At 33.7% G+C, this 21,182-nt stretch overlaps 1 protein-coding gene and 1 pseudogene across 5 annotated transcripts in view; one reads left to right on the top strand and one right to left on the bottom strand.

Annotated features, from left to right (window-relative positions):
* The window catches only part of enc (encore), a 77,281-nt gene extending 67,443 nt beyond the window's left edge, over nucleotides 1-9,838 (bottom strand). For all 5 annotated transcript variants that reach the window (XR_011157195.1, XR_011157196.1, XM_069039620.1 and 2 more), the window contains exons 1-2: nucleotides 9,678-9,838; nucleotides 9,516-9,621 (exon numbers count right to left, since the gene is read on the bottom strand). The gene's annotated coding sequence lies outside the window, so the exon portion shown is untranslated. The remainder of the gene's footprint in view (nucleotides 1-9,515; nucleotides 9,622-9,677) is intronic.
* A 144-nt stretch (nucleotides 9,839-9,982) lies between these two features.
* Nucleotides 9,983-11,810, top strand: LOC138124577 (high mobility group protein 20A-like; annotated as a pseudogene).
* The last annotated feature ends 9,372 nt before the right edge of the window (nucleotides 11,811-21,182 follow it).

The raw sequence follows: 21,182 nt of genomic DNA, 5'->3' as shown, positions 1-21,182 counted from the left end.
GTCGATTGAGAGCGCACCACTCATGTAAAAGTGTAAGATTTAAACAGCTGATCCGTGATCCGTAACCTGTATAGTGCGTTCACAATCGACAGTTCAACGCCTACTTCGACGCCAAATTTAAAAAATCACCCGTTATATATTATATATATTACCAAATAAAGATTTAAAAAATAAACAACCGTGTGATGTAGAATCAGCGGTTTGTAGTGTAAATAAATAACATAAAAATTAAAATATAGGTATGTATTTGTAAATGACGAAATCACAATTAGCTTTTGATATCAAATTATATCATCATATCAAATATGGTAATGACATACTTTACAGCACTAGTTAAATAAAGTGTAAAGTAAACTGACAATAATAGTATATTATATCATTAAGAGTAGAAGTGAGCCCAGAGATTCAAGACCGAAACGCAGTTGAGGTCGACAAGTGGGCGAGGCACAAAAATACCTTCTACTCTGAATGATATACAGGGTGGCCCAACACTTACTATTTTTGCGATTACACATTTAATAATTGTCCAAAAATTCTGAAACTCGGTAGGCACAATCTACTATTAATATTCTATGATTGAGGATGACCAATTTTTTCAATTAAATTTGTGTGATGGAGCTAACTTTATAGCGATTTAATATCAAATTGGTCCAAATATTGAAAGTTTTTTTTCCTCTAGTAGTTACAAAACTCCTCACCTTTTTTATTGATCCACTTCCGACTTTGAATTATAATTAGGTAATAGTGAAAATTGCGATCAAATATCAAGTTAAAGAAAGTTGGAATCCAAGACCGTTTATAGTAGAGCTCGTTATGTAATGGCCCCCCAATAAATATTTTTGACGCAGGGCTGTCGGCTCCCCCCAAGCCATTTTTCAGGTCAGTACTGGTGAAATTCCAGTGTATTATAGAAACGATTCGCAGCAACTTTTCATCCGTAAAGGATTCTTCTTTCTCTTAAATGAAAAATGGATATTTTAGAAAACTGAATATTGAATAATTTCAACTTCAGTACGTAATTTATTTGAAAATTTCTTCAGAATGTTTGCCGAAATTGCTAGGCGTAAAATAGTCGATTTCGGCCCTGAAGGGGTAAGTACCTGCAGTTTGGCGATGGGGTGTTATAAATGTTACTTCTGGTTTGGTTTGTGATTGATTAGGTAGTTGGTGTAAATACGTCATAAATTCCTGTCAGTTGTGAAGAACCTGCATTAATTCCAAATAATCGGCAATGTGATGCGTTTTAATTTTTTTATTTTCAGATTTTTGTTTTGTGTATTACTTTGAACCTATTTAGATTTAAAAAAAAATCGAATTTTGATTAATTTCACTTTATCGCCTCCTGACGCGAAACCCAATTGATAATAAACAAAATAATGGGACAGGCTTATAGCTCCATATGTGTGTCTCTTCCTAGCCAAGCGTAAATTTTCTTAGATAATTAGAAACCGCGTAATCGCAAAAATGGTAAGTGTTAGACCACCCTGTATGTATACTATTTTATCTCCAAGCGGATCACAAAAAAAAAATCGAACATGAACTCACTTATTTATTTTTCTTTTCCTGCAGTTACAATCTTCAAATTTTAAGATACTATTAATTTCTACTTCCCTTGTTACTGGTACGTACTGGTAAGTTTCGATAATATTAGCAAAGTCTACAATGCTAGTCATTCTATCCGATGTACTATGGCGGACAATAAATTTAGGCCGGCAAATTTCTGACATTTCAAAAAAGTCAATGCAAGCGACCATTTATTGTCATTATGACTGATGTGTCAGTTTGTCAAACTGAAGGTTTTCACGCTGTTTGGCGTTTCCTTCGCCCTTTTCGTAACTTACAGATCATGACGCACTAGCATAACTGATTTGTAGTAGCACTTCTCTCTGATGCACATTTCTTTTCCCAATTTTAATTTTGATTATCGCTGTCACGATGACAAGAACGACAAAAATCGAAAATGGGGTTAGTTGAACATAATGCCAGCTTCACATTTTGATATCAAGCCAATGAGAGGCCGGCCTAAATTTATTGTCCGCCATTACTTTCTGCAAATTTCCATGTAAAACTTCCCCAAAATGGTGAATGATCGCGATTTGTAATTTTTAGTATCCTGAACTTTTACTACGATAGCAGAGTCCAAATCTTCGATATCTCTCATTGTCAAATTGGTGATTTCATTGCATCGAAAGGGGTCACACTTAGTGACAAGTAACCTACAATAATAATTTATAATTATTCCTCTAGAAAATTCATAAATTTTACATAATGTAGCCAGAAACTTTGCATCAAGTGCAATTAGGTAGAAATTATACACTTTTCGCCCGGGACTGTGGTCGGATTAGATCTACTCGTACGTTGAGTTTGCCGCGATCTGAATCAATTTTTGAGCCGTCGCTCCCCGTGCATTTCGTTTTCTAACAGTACACACTTACTTCTTTGCTTTCTATAAATTTCTTTTTATCAATAAAGATTTTTCGGTAAATCTTTTTTAGAATTGATGCAATGTTTCTACACTCACCGGCAAAATTAGCGGGACACAGAAAAATAATATTTTTGTTAGGTTTTTTGATCACCGTTGAGTTTTAAATCAAGTTGTCTTGTTACTAATATTTGACAGCAAATTTAGAGCTGTCAACCGTTTATGACGAAGTCATAGCGTCCTTTGAATATTTGTTAAGAATTTCGACATCTCAGTAATTTCGAAAAAGTTGGGTTTTAATTTCGTGGGTACCCCCCATCAAAGCTCAGTTTATTTGATCTATTGAATCTTATAAGAAGACGAACACGATATGAGAGATTTAGCCCCGACAGATGTTTCCAGAGCTGTGACGTTGATTGAAAGTGGTCAAACCGATCGCGCAGTGGCTACAGCCCTCGGAGCATCAAAATCAACAATTAATCGCAATGTTTTGAGCTATAGAGCGACTGGTTCGTATGACAGAAGGCGAGAGCAGGGCAGAAAACGATCAACCACGATCAGGGATAATCTTTTCATAATGTTGCAAACTCTGAGGAACAGACCTCAAACAGCAATACAGACCAGAAGTGCTTTACAGGAGGTGCTGCAGTGCAGATAAGTGAACGAACAGTGAGAAGAAGGCTCAAGCAAGTTGAACTGGGGTCATACATACCGGCAAAAGCTTCAAAACTTGAGGTACGTCACGACTAGCTTTTGGCCATGAACATGAGAATTGGTATATTGACCAATGGAGTCAAGTTTTGTTGACCGACGAAAGCCCTTTTTGTGTAAACACAATCGACGGGAGGGAAAGAATATGGCGACGTCGATGAGAACGATATTCCCAATGTAATTTCCAAAATTCTGAGGCGGAATATGTTTGGGAGCGCGCACACAATTAGTAATCATTGACAGGGGCACTTTGAATGCTGATCGGTAATAACAAACATTTTACAAGATCATGTGGTATCTTTTGCTCCACTCCACATATTGGGGATAATTTAATTTTAATGCAAAAGGGTTAAGGCCAGAATTCCTGCGCCCCAAACTACACAAGCGCTGCTAACCATGTTTTTGGAAGAATGGGACAATTTGCCTCAAGAGTTGATTGCCAAGGCGAATGATTACATTAATACGAGCTCACACGTTATTAAAATTAAATGTCTTTGTCATTTACAAAAAAATAAGAAAAAAGGAAAAAAATGTTTAAACGCCTTTTTTTATTTCTCATACATTTTTTCTTTAAATTGGTGTCGTTGTGTTTAGTTATTGTTCTTTACTTTAAATTATTTTGATTTTTTGTAAAATTTGCAAATATGTATGTAACTATTTTTTTGGAAAAAAAAATGTTTTTTGGATGTCCCGCTAATTTTGCCGGTGAGTGTATAAAGTGAAATATATTTGGATGCCAACAGTAAAAAGATGCATTAAAATTCGAGTGAAATCGAAACTTAAAACCTTCCACAATTATAAGAACTTTTTTTTCACTCAACACTTCTATTGCTGATGATATTCAAGCAATCACCCTTATCACTAAACACCCTACCCACACTCTTTCTAGGGGGTAGGAGTGGGGAAAATTGGAATTCATTTATTTTAATCCGCAGGTAAGAAAATGGTCAACCGGGACGCAACTAGTATAGGATTTTAGGGGTTGGTTTGACCGCGGGCGCAACTAGTGTGCGGCGAATACCCACAACGAAAATTTAATTTAAAAAACTGTAAACATAGGGATTAACGCTTACATAATAAAAGTAGCTCTTCAGTGTAAGAAGGATAAAAAATCAAACCACCAAATTCAGAAAACCTTACAGTTTGATGGCAAATTAGCATTGTTATTGCTTGTATCACTATTATGTTCTGATCTCTTACACCCCCGCTGGCAAGGCTGGCATTCAGGTCGGATTAATTAGTCAATATACAGTGTGAACATAAAGTTTGGAACAAAATTCATAGTAGCGGTATGTGATGTTTTTTGGAAAATCGCTCGGACAAATCGATTTTATTTTGAAAAATGCCATCCTGTGACGTACAACTTGTTTAAATGACGTCATTGATTTTTGTGCAATGATGTCATCACCATTTTTTTTAAATGGCAACCCCCACTTTTTTCATCTCTTTCTGATGGACCTTCCTACTACCTAAACGATGAATGAAAAAAATTGGTACCTTACATAACAATTTTTTTTGAGAAAATGGCAAATTTTATTTAAAAAAATTAATTTAATTTTTCATGTAAAAATTTTAATTGACCTCAAACAAATACAAACAACCATCTAAGGTTAACAATAAAGTTTAACGCAAATGCCAACCATTTGGCTCTTTATACACTGCACTCAATAATGTAAGGGCTTTTCGTTCCATTTTAGAGCGAATTCGCTGCAGTAAATCTTCTAAATTGTTTAGTCGATTAAAATAAACCTTCTGTTTTAAATAAATCCATACAAAAAAAAATAATTGCCATTTTCTCAAAAAAAATTGTTATGTAAGGTATAGGGCATTCATTTTAAACGTTGGGTAAAGTTGTAAACTCAAAACACCGTAAATTACGAAAGCGGAAAATTTTCATTGTATCGGTACCATAAAGTAGGAATCCTTCTGTTCACATAAAACTGGTACCACGTCGTACTTTCACCATCTTATCGACGAGCAAAAAAAAGAGACGTTAAAATATCCACAAGTAAAAAAAAAAATTAAAACACATTTTGTGATCAGTGACCAAAAAAATGTTAAGAGATTGTTGATTTTAAATAATGTATTTGGCAAATAAGATTACTTAATAAAGAAATAAGAGTAATTAGTAAAGTATCCATTACATGTATCTTTTAAAGTAAGTAAAAAATAAATAATAAAATGCGTAAACAAATAAAAAATTAATCGTCATCTGAATCAAATTCACTAGATGATTCACCAGTATTGGCAACAAATGTTAATGGTTTCACTTGGTCTTCTAAAAGTTGATCTCGATCCCACCATTCTTTAATTTTGGACCGGAATATACTGAACACAGTTTTAGATTCACTGAGTTTCGGACAAGTGTCAAAGCAGGCAAGTTTTATTACAAAACCCAACATTTAAAATGAATGCACTATACCAATTTTTTTCATTCGTCGTTTAGGTAGTAGAGGGATCTATCAAAAAGAAAAGAAAAAAGTGGGAGTTGTCATTTAAACAAGTTGTACGTCACAGGATGGCATTTTTCAAAATAAAATAGAACGATCTGAGCGATTTTTCAAAAAACATCATATATACCGGGTGTATTATGAAAAACCTTTGGTGCTATAACTTCCTTATTTTTTATCCGATTTTAATAAATGATATGTCAAACAAAATCGTTTTAAATGGGCTACAATTTGAATTGATCCAATATTTGTTCTTGAGTTCTGTTTTTGACAAATAATAGTCAACTTTTTTTTTCAAATGGCACTATTAACTTTTTTTGCTCAGTTTTATAGAGATTTTTATTTTAAATATGAAAATGTAAACAACCATGCTCATGCATAGAAGCAAAAAGAAGAAATTAAAAAACGATGTATTTTTTTTTTTTTAATTAAGCAGTCACATTAAACAGTAATAAAAGTGCATTCTAATTTTGCAAAGTGACTAAGAGAGCTATGAACATTCAAGACAATGTCTATTTGACTCCGGCCAATAACAGAGATGATTTAATAAAAAGAATCGTAGCAGTATGTGAACAAATACCACCAGAATTTTTATTAAACGCCGCAATGGGCGTCAGTGGAAGGTGTCGAATGTGCCTTAGAGAGAATGGAAGTAATTTCAAACATTTGCTATAGTAAAGTTATGGTTACTTGATTTTTGAAAATTCTATTTTATTTATTAAAAACAAATTTTTGATTTTTTATTTTAATGTTTATGTATTCTGAAGATAAACATCTATCAGAATAAAGATAAAAAAATATACAGTGCAACTTAAAAAAACAAAGTTAGCTGCGGTCTGTCAAAAAATATAATGTTAAAAAAAATCATGGCATGTCGGGCTATAGTGTTTCTAAAACGATTTTGTTTGACGTATCATTTGTTAAAATCGGATAAAAATAAGGAAGTTATAGCACCAAAGGTTTTTCATAATACACCCGGTATAACGCTACTATGAATTTTGTTCCAAACTTTATGTTGACACTGTAGGATATTACATACCGGGTGTAGAATTGGTTTACGAGACATAGGATTTTCCATGTAAAAATAAAGAGTTTCAATTATTGGCTCCCCTAATAATTTTATGCCAAAATAGTTAAAATGAAAGTTAGAGAGAATTAAAAATACTGTCTAATTACACTCTTTGTTTTTTTCTAACATCTTGTGGTACTGAAAGAAAAGCAAGAAAGGACTTAACACAAAAATACTAAAAAGTAGCACTAGCCATGAAATTTGACTTTTAAAATACTATGTATTTGTCGGATGGTTTCTCTATTATTTAATTGTCTTTTGATTTGCCTTTCAAATAAAGTCGTACTCCTGAACAGGATGAATGAAAAGGTGTCTTCCATTAAATGCTCAAACTTCTCTACAATTCTTCCAATTGTTTCTGTCGCAGAAATTGATCGGTCTGGGAAACCTGAAGCAAATATTGCTTGGAAGTTGCTTAAAAAAGATCCTCCATAATAACATTTAAAGAAAGAAATACAATTTCATGCTTAGTAGTACTTTTGACTGTTTTTGTGTCAACTTCTTTCTTGCCTTTCTTTCAGTACCACAAGATGTTAGAAAAAAAGTAAGACTGAAATTAGACAGTAATTTTAATTCTCTCCAACTTTCATTTTAACTATTTTGCCGTAAAATTATTAGGGGAGCCAATAATTGAAATTCTTTATTTTTACATGTAAAATCCTATGTCTCTTAAACCAATTCTACACCCGGTATAATGAAATAATGATAAAATTTATTAGAAACTGGTTACAGATCACCATTTAGCATTTTCTTCTGATGTTAATCAAACGTCAACAATTTTATTTTAAGAAAACATTTTTAATCCTCAGCTTAAGATACATACACTATTCTACAGGAAATTTCCTCGGTCAGACGTAAATTTTTAATATTTTAAAGTAAAAACCGTAATTCAAAAAAGCAAACATTTTTGTTCTCCGATTTACGTTACACAAAAGTGACTTAGCACTGGTTCCAGATTATCAGGAGCAATTCTGAATTTAAGCACATAGCCCTGCATATCCACAGAAATTCAAAACAACGGCCCCCATTTTTTATTTTTAGCAATATTCTTCCGTAGTTGTTTCACTGGTTTTTGTAATAAGAAGAGATGTTCGAATGAAACTATACCGATTTACGCAAGTAGAAGTTTCCACTGCTTGTGTAGACCGTGAAATAAAAAATGAAAAAACATGTATCAACATTAACTTTTATAAAACCAACCACTTCGTACTTGCTGAATCTTGAATCGACAAAATAATGGTAAATTAGTCCGAGGACATGAATTTGAACAATGGAAACGATCTCCCAAACAACAAAAATTCACTATTAATTGTAAAAACATCCAATGACTAATTGAATTAATAATTAAGCGAATATTACTTAATAAAACATTAAATTACTGGTGAACAAATAAAAAATATTGATCGTGTTCCATTATTTTTCATTTATTCATCATTTCGTCTCGACTATTAATGCTATCAAATTTCTCTGTCACATTTTTGTAAGTTATTCAATACATGAAACGTTATAAATTAGTATCGTTTGATCAAGGTTCGACCACATTACCGAACAATCAATTAATATGAAATAACAATCGAAATAATAAAATAAAAATTAAAAACCTTTTCGGTCATAAAGTGTACCCATTACATATTAATTACCACTGTCCAAAATGGAAATAATGAATGAATCATACAAGAGTAAGTAAATGAAAATCTTTTCAATAAAATCGAAAAACAAAATTCTCAAAAATTGATCATCAAACGATGATGGATGAGCGGCAACTCTGATCGAAACGTAAACTGTACCTGTTAATAATTACACGGAATAGGTACGGTTTAACGCAAATGTAAATTCTCTGTTATAGTATTTATATTCATCCCTAATAGAAATATTGACTAAAATCATAAATCACACCAACAAAGAAACAGTTACAAGCCACTTACCTACTGCAGTCTTCCCCGAATTATTTTACTTGTTTTCTTTGTCAAATAACTCGATAGGGTTCAAAGATATTAAAAATATTTGTCTGAGGTTATTTAACACCATGCCATAAATTACAGGAGTGGAGTACTTCAAGATCTGTTTCTTTGTTGGTGTGATTTATTATTTTAGTCAATATTTCTATTAGGAATAAATATACTATAACAACCCAAATCCACCTGATTAAACCATTCTCTTTGTATACAAATTGCGCTCTTATGAAGTTATGACTAACGTTCTCTGAAAATATCTTTATGGAACATCACTGGCTTCGATTCGAACAGCCGAAGGGCCGACACGAAGTGGACGATTTCGAGTTGGTCGGATTTGCCGCCAAAAGCAGACGTTTTCTAACAGGATAATACTTTACGGTTTTGTCGGAAATAGCCCCTAAAACGTTATTTTTATCCTTTAGGTAAGAATTTCGATATCGATTGTCGTAGAAAGAGTGACAGGGGTTCAGGTAGCGAACCCGACACAGATGTTCGATATGCGGAGGGCTGCGAACCTCGCACAATTGTGGAAACTCGTGGGTCGTGGGTAGACACCTGGACCTTTCGCCGAAGACTCGGGAGGATTAACGTGTGGGGGCGATGGATTTCTACGATCGCGGACACAAATACACGTCCACTTTGTGCAAATCTCGCTGATATGAATGATTTTAAGACACATTCATTAACGTAATCGGAAATTTATTTTTAAATCGGACGGGGTTGCCGAAATTAGCGTCAGGCAATAATACTGGCTCTAAAATACACACAGATCAATACACATGTCAGTCATTTACTGGTTAATAAATTCATTTAAAATAAATATCCTTCAGTGCAGCTGCCAAAACTCAAGTAGGAAGATAACCTAACCTAAAGGCTGTCGAATGAAGGACTCGATTCGAGACACTTACCCGATATGAGGGGACAGGTCGACGAATAATCCATGGGCACGAGGGTTTTATATCATCACAGAAAAATCAAAAACTGTACACAAAGGAGAAGTATCCAGCCAAGATTCTGGAAAAAATTGTAATTTTTTAACTCAACAGACAGGCGAATGTTGTCGGACACACTTTAGGTTAATGGCACGAGTAGAACACCTCATTTAAGTACTTTCAAACACCTGTAATTTTATTTTTGAATCGCACACACGACAATGCCTTTAGAACACAACTTTTTTATAATCTATCGTTTGGTTTCCAAACCCAAAATCTGGGGGTTTTCGACAGGTTGGTGCCTCTGATTATCACTCATGACTTGAAGCAACGACATTGGCGGCCTCTATCCACGAGGTACCAATTCCCGGAACGAAAACTGCAATCAGTGCAATCGGAAAAAAATCAAATTTGGACCGGAGCTAATCCATTAATTAATCTGAACCCGGTTTTCCATATCCTGAGACCATTTCCACGAGTTTAAATTATCTTCTCAATGTTTTCCATATTTAAAACCACGGTTTCCTAGATTAATAAGAGTCGAAAAGACTTCGACTATTATTTATCTAGGAAGGCGTGTTTAAAACATTTGAATTTTTCACAAACGCCGCACAAACAAAGTTCTGTGCAAACAAGTGTCAAATCTCTGATCAAATGAAATTATTTAATTTAGTTTTTCTAGCAGAGCTAACATTTTGAAGCTTTCGAAGAGTAAAGATCGCCCGATTGGGGTTTACTTACATGTAATTTCGTCTCTTAGGGCCCATCGGCTCAAAAATGGAAAATAAAGAAAATCAAAAATTAGTTAACCTAAGTAGCGACGGTGTGAAGAAACCAGCCAAACCGAGCACTTCGAACGACGAGAAGGCCCCCGACAGCTCAGACAATACAACTCAACAGAGGCCGAAAGTGTTCAAGGTGAAGAAGCGCAAGAAACCAAAGGACAGCACAGCTCCGAGGCACCCACTCACAGGTGAATTATAGAATTGTTGTGATTCGGTTATAGCTATTTTTTAGGGTACGTCCGGTACTTGAACGATCAAAGGGAAGCTGTGAGGGCTGCTAATCCCAATTTGTCGTTTTCGGAAATCACAAAAATTCTCGCAAATGAATGGACTAATTTGCTGGTGGACAAAAAACAACAATATCTGGATGCTGCAGAACAAGACAGGGTGAGATACACTCGGGAATACAACGCCTATAAACAAACGGAAGTATATAAATTATTCATGCAGCAGCAAAATGAGAAAAAATTAAAGGTGAGCAAAGAGGAGTTGAAGCAGACAATAAGTATTGTTTTGGATAAATTTGGATTTGAGAGGAAATTTTCAGAATGTCGTCCAGGGTCAGCCCGTAATCACTAAGGAAATCCCTGACATGGATTTTGGAAATTTTGACACCAATATTTACAAAGAAGTTTCTCGACCACAATAAAATGAGGGATTCAGAGTTGAGGCAATTGCGAAAGTCTAACACTGACTATGAACAACAAAATACGATTTTGCAGAAACATATCGAGAATATGAAAGATGCCATTGCCAAATTAGAGACGGAATTACTCCAACAAGAGAAGAATAACGCGTCGTTGCAGAAACATTTAAAGCATTTACGATCAACGTTGACTAATGAATTTTCAGGAGTCAAATTGCCAGGAATTAAAGAAATGGCGACGCAGCAAAATATGGACTCATATATGACCAACTTGCATTCAGTATTGCTCGAGAACAGCAGTCACTACGCTAATCTCTTGGAGACTGTTAGGAATATCGTCGGAAGGTTAGAGTTTAATGGATGACAAACAAGTCGGTCGTCCAAAAGGAAGAGAAAAGTTAAAAAGTTTACCTAATTTTTTGATGTACATATTTTTATATCCAATTTACTATAGTGGTTTATCATAACAGTTGATAGTTGTGGTTACTGTGATTCTTTACCTTAGGTGTTGCATACTTGTAAAGAGCGATCAAATTAATTTCTAATCGAGTTATCCGTGAATCCAAAATCGTATGTCGCCACTTGAACTCCACGCTCCAATAATCACAGTGCGAAACACAGATTAGATTTCAACATACCAATCGCAAAAGACATACGGATTCAAATTCATGGATGACTCGATTACAAATTAATTTGATCGCTCGATATTTCGTGTATTTAATTATTCAATAAAAATCCAGTTTTTTCATTTTGGTTACAAAATTTTGCAAATGCCATTATCTTCAGATTCAAGGTGTACTTTTTGTCTTTGAATAAAAAATAAAAGGTCCAACTCACTCATTCCTGTTCATTATTTAAAAAAATAATTAATATCACTAATATCGTGCGATCGAAAATAAAAAAAATCGAGATTGCCATGATTAATACACTTCAGTTGGCAGCACGTAAACATTTAATTCAAATGTCATTACAATGGTAATTGTCATTATAATTGAAATTTTTTAATAAACCAAGGAGGTTAATAGTTATTTAATAAACTAGTTTGTTAATGAAGGCGATTAATAATCGAAACTGTTTAAAGCACGAACGAGTGTAGCGAGTGAGTGGCTTTAATAGTTGAGATTATTACTCGCCCATTAACAAAAGAGTTGATTACAAAAAATTTTTGGTGACAAATTTTGAAATTAAAGCCAAATCAAAACCAATTTCATCTTTTTCCATAAAGATGAGACCTTATAAATATAGTTCTCCCAGAGCTGCAGCGGTTTTATGGCAGGGCAATAGTAATTATTACGCCTGTTGAGATGCCGATACGCGACATAAACAGACCCCTGTCAATCATCATTTTCGTTCTATACCTGTCAGTTTACAGGGTAGTACTTGGACGAATTTACGATTAGGGGTTGTACTTGCGGTTTAAACCTATTGTCGGTGTTGTTAACGTTTATACAATGGTACCCTGCCATAAAACCGCTGCAGCTCTGGGAGAACTATACCTTCATTCTTTTTTTTTGTCCTCAGGGTAGGCTATTTTTAAATTTTTCAACACTTTCTATTCACTTTTCCACAAAGAGTGTCAGAAGCCGTCCGCTCCATTCGGATTCAATTTCACGTAAAATCACGGTTGCTACGGAAACCTAGTTACCTTTGAAAAATATGACATGCGAATTATAACCAAAAATGTCGGTTTTTGAAAAAGTGAATTTGTAATTGTGCAGTTATGGAGCTATAAAATATAAAAAAACCCTGGTGCACTACCTGCTGCAGTGTTGGTAAGTGCAAACAATGCATGTTCGAGGTTGTTTATACATCAAAATTTAATCAAAACGTCAAAATCGCAAAAATCGTTGATTAATGAAAAATAGTGTATTAATGAGGTCCATTAATACACTATAATTTAGACAAAAGAGTTCATTAATATTGAAATTAACAAGCGGTCAACGGAATAGTATATTAACGAACGAGTTTTATAAGGGTTGATTTGGCGCACGAGTTCCAGGTGTAGAAAACGACCCGTAGGGGAGTTTTGTATGGAACGAGTGCGCCAATGCCCTTATAAAACAAGTTTTTTATGTTATTTTTTAGAATTTGCACCCTTGTTTTAATTTTTAAATACAAAAATTAAATTTTCAAATTCTAGGGAATTTTGTATTAATTGGTAATTCAAGGTAACGGATGCAACTACATCTGCAACATATGTTAAAAAGTAGAGTTTGAACATTAATATTGGAAGTTTTTTGGTGTAAACGACAATAATACACTGAAATATTGATAAAAATTTTCTTAGAGATCTATTAAACTACGAGTGCTTTAAGAGATAGCCATAAACGACTCCAAATTGAATACAATAATAGACCTATTAGAGACGCAAATTCGAAAAAAGTACTTTAACATCCTTGTAATAAACAATTGTCAAAACGTTGTCATGTTGGTATGAGCCAAACAGTGATTTTCATGATAATACGATTAGTCACACTGAGTGTCAACATTTTTTTATGTAACTGAGCCCTGCGCCTCGACGAACGAGAGTTTATTTCAAATTCGAAAAAGATTTCTGCTGATTTCTCATTAAATTTGTTTTGAAAATGAATTCGCGGAAGAAAGGTACGGTAAGTCAAATGAACATAACCTTAACTATGATTTGGTGTCAAACTGTTATACAGCTGGTCCATATGTGCACATTTTAGGGTGGTATAGATGGGTTTTTACTTAATTTTGACATTGACAATTGTTTATTAAAAAAATGTCACTATAATTATTGACTATTTGCTATTACAATATGTTCACCTTAGAGCAACAAATTTTCATTGTTCAGTATTTCTTCAGCGATAGAGAAAGGCTTGGTCCTATTCGACACCTTGAGTTTTTGAAAACATGTTTTTGGAAACAGGTAGTGTTCTGCGCAAAAAAGGCAGTAGACGACCGACAAAAAGATCAGCTGAAAATATTAAAGAGGGTGAACAAACAATTATTGCAGAGATCAACCATTGACATTTTAATACTAATATTACTAATGGACGGAGCCTTGCTTGCAAAGCAAGCAATATTATGTTCCAAATTCACATAATACAGGATGTTTTCGAAGTTGAGGCGTTCCTTTTAGCATGTGATAGTATGCGTTGTTCTAAAGAGTTTTAGCCAAAATCACCTTAGTAAAATGTGTACGGCAGTGATTTGTTAGAAATTAGAATTGACAAAAAAAAAATCAAATGAGCATGGACGTTAATCAAAAATACTGTCAGAGTTGTCATCTAATTAGTCGGAATGGCTTTATCATTACGAAAATAATAAGCTCATAGATATGTTGCTAATGTATGGGCCACGCCAGGTATTAATCTAGTACAGCGGAGAAATAGACAGGACTGGACTCAAAATTTTATAAAACAATACAAATATACAATCAATTATTATCTATTCATTTTATATTAAGTATAACATAATTACATAAACATTTTTGTTTTATAATACAAAAATTTCCGATAATATTGCGGAATCTGGAAAAGTGCCCCGAATGCTTGCAGCGTTTCCACGTTGAATGGCAAGGGAAATCCTCTCGAAAAGGAATTTCTTTGATTTTGAATCGCCTGATTCCGCGATAAGTCGGTTTCCGATGACATTAATGAAATCGATGGCTTCTTTGCACCAAGGGCCTAAGGTTTCAAATGCTAAACCTTTAAACACGTAGTTTGACGAAATGATTGAACTATATTTGCTATGTTTGCGTTTGCAAGCCATTTCAGCGGCAAAACCTGAGACTTCAGATGATTTCAATACGTAACTGTCTGCAAGTGTATCTACAACAGTAACGTCCCAAACCAAAGGTTGACCTTTAATCCACGGTACTAAAGTCATCCCATCTGGGCGTTTTCCGTCATCCCGAGACAGTCCGTTTGGTTCTAAAGTTGAATTCACATGAATTGAAGTTAAAGACCGATTGATAATGGAATTAATTTCAGTGTGTCTTGAAAATCTACCACTGCTTTTGAAACAACTTAGACCGTGGGTGCCAATTTCGTCAACTTTCGCATTGCATTTGCAAATATGAGGTGTACAAAGATTACAACCCAATCTTAAACCAATACAAACTTGGAAGGAAGTGTTATCTAAAAGAGTACCAATATTAGGAGAAGGTATTGCATGTAACCAAGATCCTGATTCTCTGCATTGCAAAGCTTTAAAACGAGCCAAGTCTCTAGGTGAATTAAAGATTAAGTCATTGGCAATTATTCCTTTGATATTAATATTATCCCAATTCTTCTGAAATTGTGGAATTGTTGGTATTTCGTTCTCATTTGCTACACCCCAGGCTGCTAAAGCTTCATCATAATGGTGAATATTAAGCTCATTATCCTTTGAGTTTAGTAATAAAGAAACAAGCTTTTTAACCCCATTAATTGAAGATAGGAAAGCAGGGAGGCAAATATCGGAAATGCGACGAATTCCCAGACCACCAAATCTAATCGGTAAAGTGGACTGACGCCATTGTAAATCAGTTAAACGTAAATTAAGTATTTTCTCTAAACAAGACTTTAAAGAAGAATCAATTGAATTAACATAATTAGAAAATTTCCAAAATGGAGTTGTTCTTAATAAAAAATTAAATTTTGGTATGAAAAGACAGTTTTTGATTAAAGTATAAGCCACGTGTCTGTTAAGGAGTTCAGCTTTGTTTAAAAGATTTTCAACTGTAATTATAGTTTTTTCGACGGTGTTTTTGAAACCTTGGTCAAAGATTGGAGAGCCTAAAAGAGATAAACTTTCTCGGTCACAGATTTTAATGCCTGGTGCTAAATTTTGAAATTCCTTTATGACTTTTAAATCTGTGTCTCCAGAACAGCAAAAGATCTCGCATTTGTTAAATTTTAATTCAAGGCCAATTTCCTGAGATAAATTTATAACTTTCTTAAAGTCGGATAAAACTACTTCTGGGTAATCAGCTAAGGTTCCATCATCTAAATACCATATATTCATTTGAGAATCCAAAGATAAAATAATTGGTTGAATGGCAAGACTAAAAATCATGGGACCGCAGGGATCTCCTTGCTGAGCTCCAACAGAAGAAGAAATTAAATGATTACCGAAAAATAAAGTTGAAGGCTTTCTATAGCATTGATAAAGATAAGGGTACAGAAGTGGGGTATGACATTGGACTTCTTTCAGAATACAATCCCGTTCGACTGAGTTAAAGGCATTTTTGAAATCTAATTTAAGAAGAACTTTGCCACGGTTTTGATCGTTATTAACAAAGGTTCGTGTGGTATGAATTGCTGCTTCGCATCCTAGTTTAGTTGCAACTCCAAGTTGGTGTGGAGATAAATACGAATTTACAATATTTCGACTTTGAAAACAGGCTAGCTTTGAGGTCATTTTGATTGTGACCACAACGAAAAAAATATTAGGCGCTGTTTAGCTGTGTGCTGCATACGTTTTCCATTAAATTTTTGTGTGGTGTGAACGTGATGTGAAAATGTCAATTGTCAAAACTTAACAATGGTGGTAAAGCAATGATCTTAATTTATTTATCGCTATAAATGAAGAATCAAGTGAATGGTCATTTGGCAGTAAGAAAAACGCGAAAAATACCTGGGGATTACTAAAGGTAATGGATTTTAGATAAAAACTAATCGGACAACACGGAACATAAAGTTCATAAAAATGTTTTATAGGGGATGAAAAGGCAAAAAGCATCAAACTACTTACAACGCTGGCCAAATTGTACCTACAGCAAAATAGCAGAAATAGAGCTAACTTTATTGGCGATGTTCGTCTTTGTGAGTTGTTTTCCGTTGGCTTCAACAAATGTCTCGAAACAAGTCAATATTAACCGTTTGTTCTCAACTTTGACAAGACGACGGACGTGGAATTTTCTTTTTGAATTCTGAAATTTCGTACCTAAGCTCATTTTTATAGTTATGCGCACAGTGTACGTCGAAAAACGTTTGCGCAAGTCGTTGTGTCAGCGAGACGTTTCTGCCAAAATGGCGCCTCCGAGAGTTGCCAACTGCGGCTGGACTTAGTGTTATCTAAAATTCCCTATCAATAACCTAGCAACTGGAAAGTTACTAGGGACTGGTCACAATCAAAATGAATAGATAATATCTCCGTTAATACAAACATTTTACTAAGAAGATTTAGGCTAAAATTCTTAAGAATAATGTATAGTACCTCATATTACAAGGAATGCCTCAACTTCTAAAACACCCTGTATAACACAGACATATAACACAAAAATTAATAAATATTTAGAGCTCTCCATTGCTATGAGAAATCTTTGGTGTTTAGAAAAAAATTCGATTTTACCACTTGTAATTTCAGCAACGGGAATAGTACCGCAATATCTTTTTAAACATTCTGGATTTAGGTAACACATTGGTAGTTGAAATTCAAAAAGGTATATTATTATACTCATGTCACATCGTGAGGAAGTTCCTTAATATTGACACAGAACATAATAAAACAAAGATAATGATTTCACCGTGTTATTTTGGTCCGCCAGTTCTGGGAGACCCTGTATGTATAATCAAGAAATAACAAAAATGAGATATTTTTTGTAAAAGAATGTTAAAACATGTTGGAGACATTTTCATACAGTTTCGATAGTTTGGAACGCCTTCTGAAACAAGTTCTGTTAAAAGCAACTTGAATCGTAGACTAGCTATAATATGTTCTACTTGTGCAATCCAAAAGTCATTTCTATCAAGTGGGTCATGACAGTGGAAACGAATTTTATTACTCGTATCCCACCTCCACCCGGCGGCACGGCAATTTTGCCGGAGTACATACACTATTACGGATAATACTATCAAGTAATAGTGCAGTGCTTATAAACATAATTACCGGCGTCTCGCCTCCACATTTTGACTTTTTTGTGTTTTATGTTCTGTGTCAATGTTAAGGAATTTCCTCACGATGTGACATGAGTATAATAATATACCTTTTTGAATTTCAACCACCAATGTGTTCTCTAAGTCCAAAATTTTTAAATTTTTAAAAAGAGATTGCGGTACTATTCCTGTTGCTGAAATTATAAATGGTAAAATCGAAATTTTTTCTAAACACCAAAGATTTCTCATAGCAAGGGAGAATTCTAAATATTTATTAATTTTTGTATTATATGTCTGTGTTATATTGTGTGAATTTGGAACAGCTATATCTAAAAGATATGCTTGCTTTTGTTGTTTATTTAAAATAATAATGTCTGGTCTGTTATGCTGAATGTGAATGTCAGTTAAAACTGTGCGATCAAAATATAATTTGTAATTGTCATTTTCTAAACAACTTTCTGGTTTATAAATCTGTGGCGGTCGTGAAAAAGTAGGTAAGTCAAATAATTTCAAAAATGAGTTAACGATGTTTACACCTTAATGATAAATCATGGAGTTAAATAATTCAGATTTTCACAGTTTAAAATTTACTTATATTGAAAGCAAGTACAGGTAGAAAGAAGTTTCTATTTAATTACAGGATTTTAGGAATGATGTGGAATTTTGAATCGTTGCCCTGAAAAATTAACATTTTCGAATTACCTACTTTTTCACGACCGCCACAGAAATGTAATGTGGTTGTGTATCCTTTAATAAATTGAATTTAACTGCTAAATTCATGTGTATAATTTTTGCGAATATATCATGACGTTTTTTATATTCGCTTTGAGCCAAAACGGTGCAAGAAGAAATGATGTGTTCAATGGTTTCCCCTTCAGTTCCGCAAATCCTACATTTATCAATGACCGATTGTAAACCGCATATGTGTTTTTTATAATTTCTTGTATTTATAACACGATCTTGTATTGCAAATATAAAACCCTCAGTCTCAGGATGAATATTTGATTTTTTAAGCCATGCATGAGAAGCTTGAATATTAATTTCTGGCTATTCTAGCTCTTTAAAATATCTCCCATGTAAAGACTTTTGTTTTATATTTGCTATAGTGTCAGGTATATTTGGCTCAACAATATCTGAAATTATATTATCACTTAAATTTAAAGGTGTGTAACCTTTATCCGCTGAAACCAAAGCCTTAAAAAAAGTGTTATCATGAACTCTATTGAGAAAATAATTTTTCAGTGAAGCAATTTGATTTTGTTGTAGAATTTCTAGGTTTGAAAAACCCCTACCACCATTTTCGCGTGGTAAATTAAATCTTTCAATAGCAGATTTGGGGTGATGTTTACAGAATTTTGTAAAGAGAACTCTAGTTTGAATATTTGTATTCTGTAAATTAGTTTTGGACCATTTTATAACACCAAAAGAATAGGTCAACAATGGAACAGCATATTATTATTATTATTATTATTATTATTATTATTATTATTATTATTATTATTATTATTATTATTGTTGACGGCTAACAGGCTTGACGCCCAATTAGAAGCCCTGCCAAAAAGAAAATGATACACAAAACACAATCACAACACAACAACCATTACACAGAGAGCATCCCAACACCCAGGCTACAACTACCGAGCACTCATCTGAGTAGGATCGCCCTGTATATGTATTAACTGCTTTAATTAAATTATTACCGTTTAATTTTGATTTTAAAATAGATTTAATTCTTAAATAAAATTGTTTTTCTAAATTTTCTTTTATAATTGAATGTTGAATATGATTTGATTGATTAATACCTAAATATTTATAAAATTCTCCTTTATTTAAATTTTTAATGATTTCTCCTTCTTTAGTTATAAATTCTAAATTTTCGTAATGACCGCGATATATTGATTGCGTTTTACACTTATCAATACCAAAACTCATGCCAATATCATTTGAAAAATTTTCAGTTATTGTTAGTAAAGATAAAATGTGATTCTTTTTAGATGCATAAAGTTTTATGTCATCCATATAAATAACTATTATTCTGGAAACTGATCTGGAAAGAAAATATCAAGCACATTTTTTTTGCTTTCTCTTCGTCTGCAACCTGGAAACTTTTGATCTACGTGGTCTGTTTGTCGAATTAGGAGTTGATGAGATCAGTAAATTTTAGTAAATACAGACAGACGAGTGTGAAGTAAGGAATAAAATTCCTCAGGTTTATGCTGATTTCTGGAAAAACTGACAGGTCAATTTTGTATTTCTAAATCGTTATCTTTTCACGTAAGCTATATCGAGCGATCAAATTAATTTGTAATCGAGTCATCCATGGATTTGAATCCCTATGTCTTTTGCGATTGATATGTCGAGATCTAACCTATGTTTCAAGCTGTGTTTATTGGAGCGTGGAATTCAAGTAACGACATACGATTTCAGATTCATGTATAACTCGATTACAAATTAATTTGACCGCTCTTTACTTTTATATTTCACTTAGTGGCGGTGCAAAAGTTATAATGTAAATGTTATATTTTTTGAAAAGTCTTACTACACATGCACTTGATTTCAAAAAAATAGCGTACACCTAATATTTTAATATGTTAGCTTTGATTCCATGGTTACATTAAAGTGACAAAAACCCGAATCTTCACTATACTCATACTAATTTATTTGACCGTCGGTTAGATAAAAAAAAGATCTATTAAAAACGGTAGTAAAAATGCGACGTTGCCATTTGAAAAACCTCTGTTGACATTATAACTCTTTCAAGGTCATCAAAAAACAGCAAACAGATACCATCAGCAGAAAGCTTTTTGAAAACGCTAGTTCACCTGTTTCTGCGTTTTTCTCGAAAATCATTCGTTTCTATTTTATTGGGGTGTTTCCAGACTTTTTGGACACACTGTATATAGGGTGTACAATACTGAAGAAGAATAAAGAACTAAATAAATTATCCCATGATAAGAAAAAAACTAGATAAAAGCAAAACAGGACAAGACAAATAAAGATTAAACTTGGAAAGGCATTATAAAAGTTAAAAGGTAGATAACCGACAACAACTGGCTATGCTAAATGCTATAGTAAATAAAATGGGGATGTTCCTGTAAATATGGTGAAGGAATGAATAATCGCACTCACAGGCAATAAAAGGGGACAAAGAAGAGTGTGTGTTCCACACGTGTTCGATTGCATTGATGTCTGGACTGCGGGAGGGGGCAATTCATTACCTGAATATTGTGAGTATTGAGGAAATTTTGCACTACCCTGGCTACGTACGAACGGGTATTATCCTGCTGCAGAATGAACTTTGGACCCATATTCTTTGTAAATGGCACCGCATGTGGTTCTAAAACTATGTCTATGTACCTCCGAGCAGTCATAGACATCTCATACTCAC

The sequence above is a fragment of the Tenebrio molitor genome, chromosome 2, assembly GCF_963966145.1.
Source record: "Tenebrio molitor chromosome 2, icTenMoli1.1, whole genome shotgun sequence".
In the NCBI taxonomy this organism is placed as follows: domain Eukaryota; kingdom Metazoa; phylum Arthropoda; class Insecta; order Coleoptera; family Tenebrionidae; genus Tenebrio; species Tenebrio molitor.
This window is presented reverse-complemented; position numbering and strand designations above follow the sequence as displayed.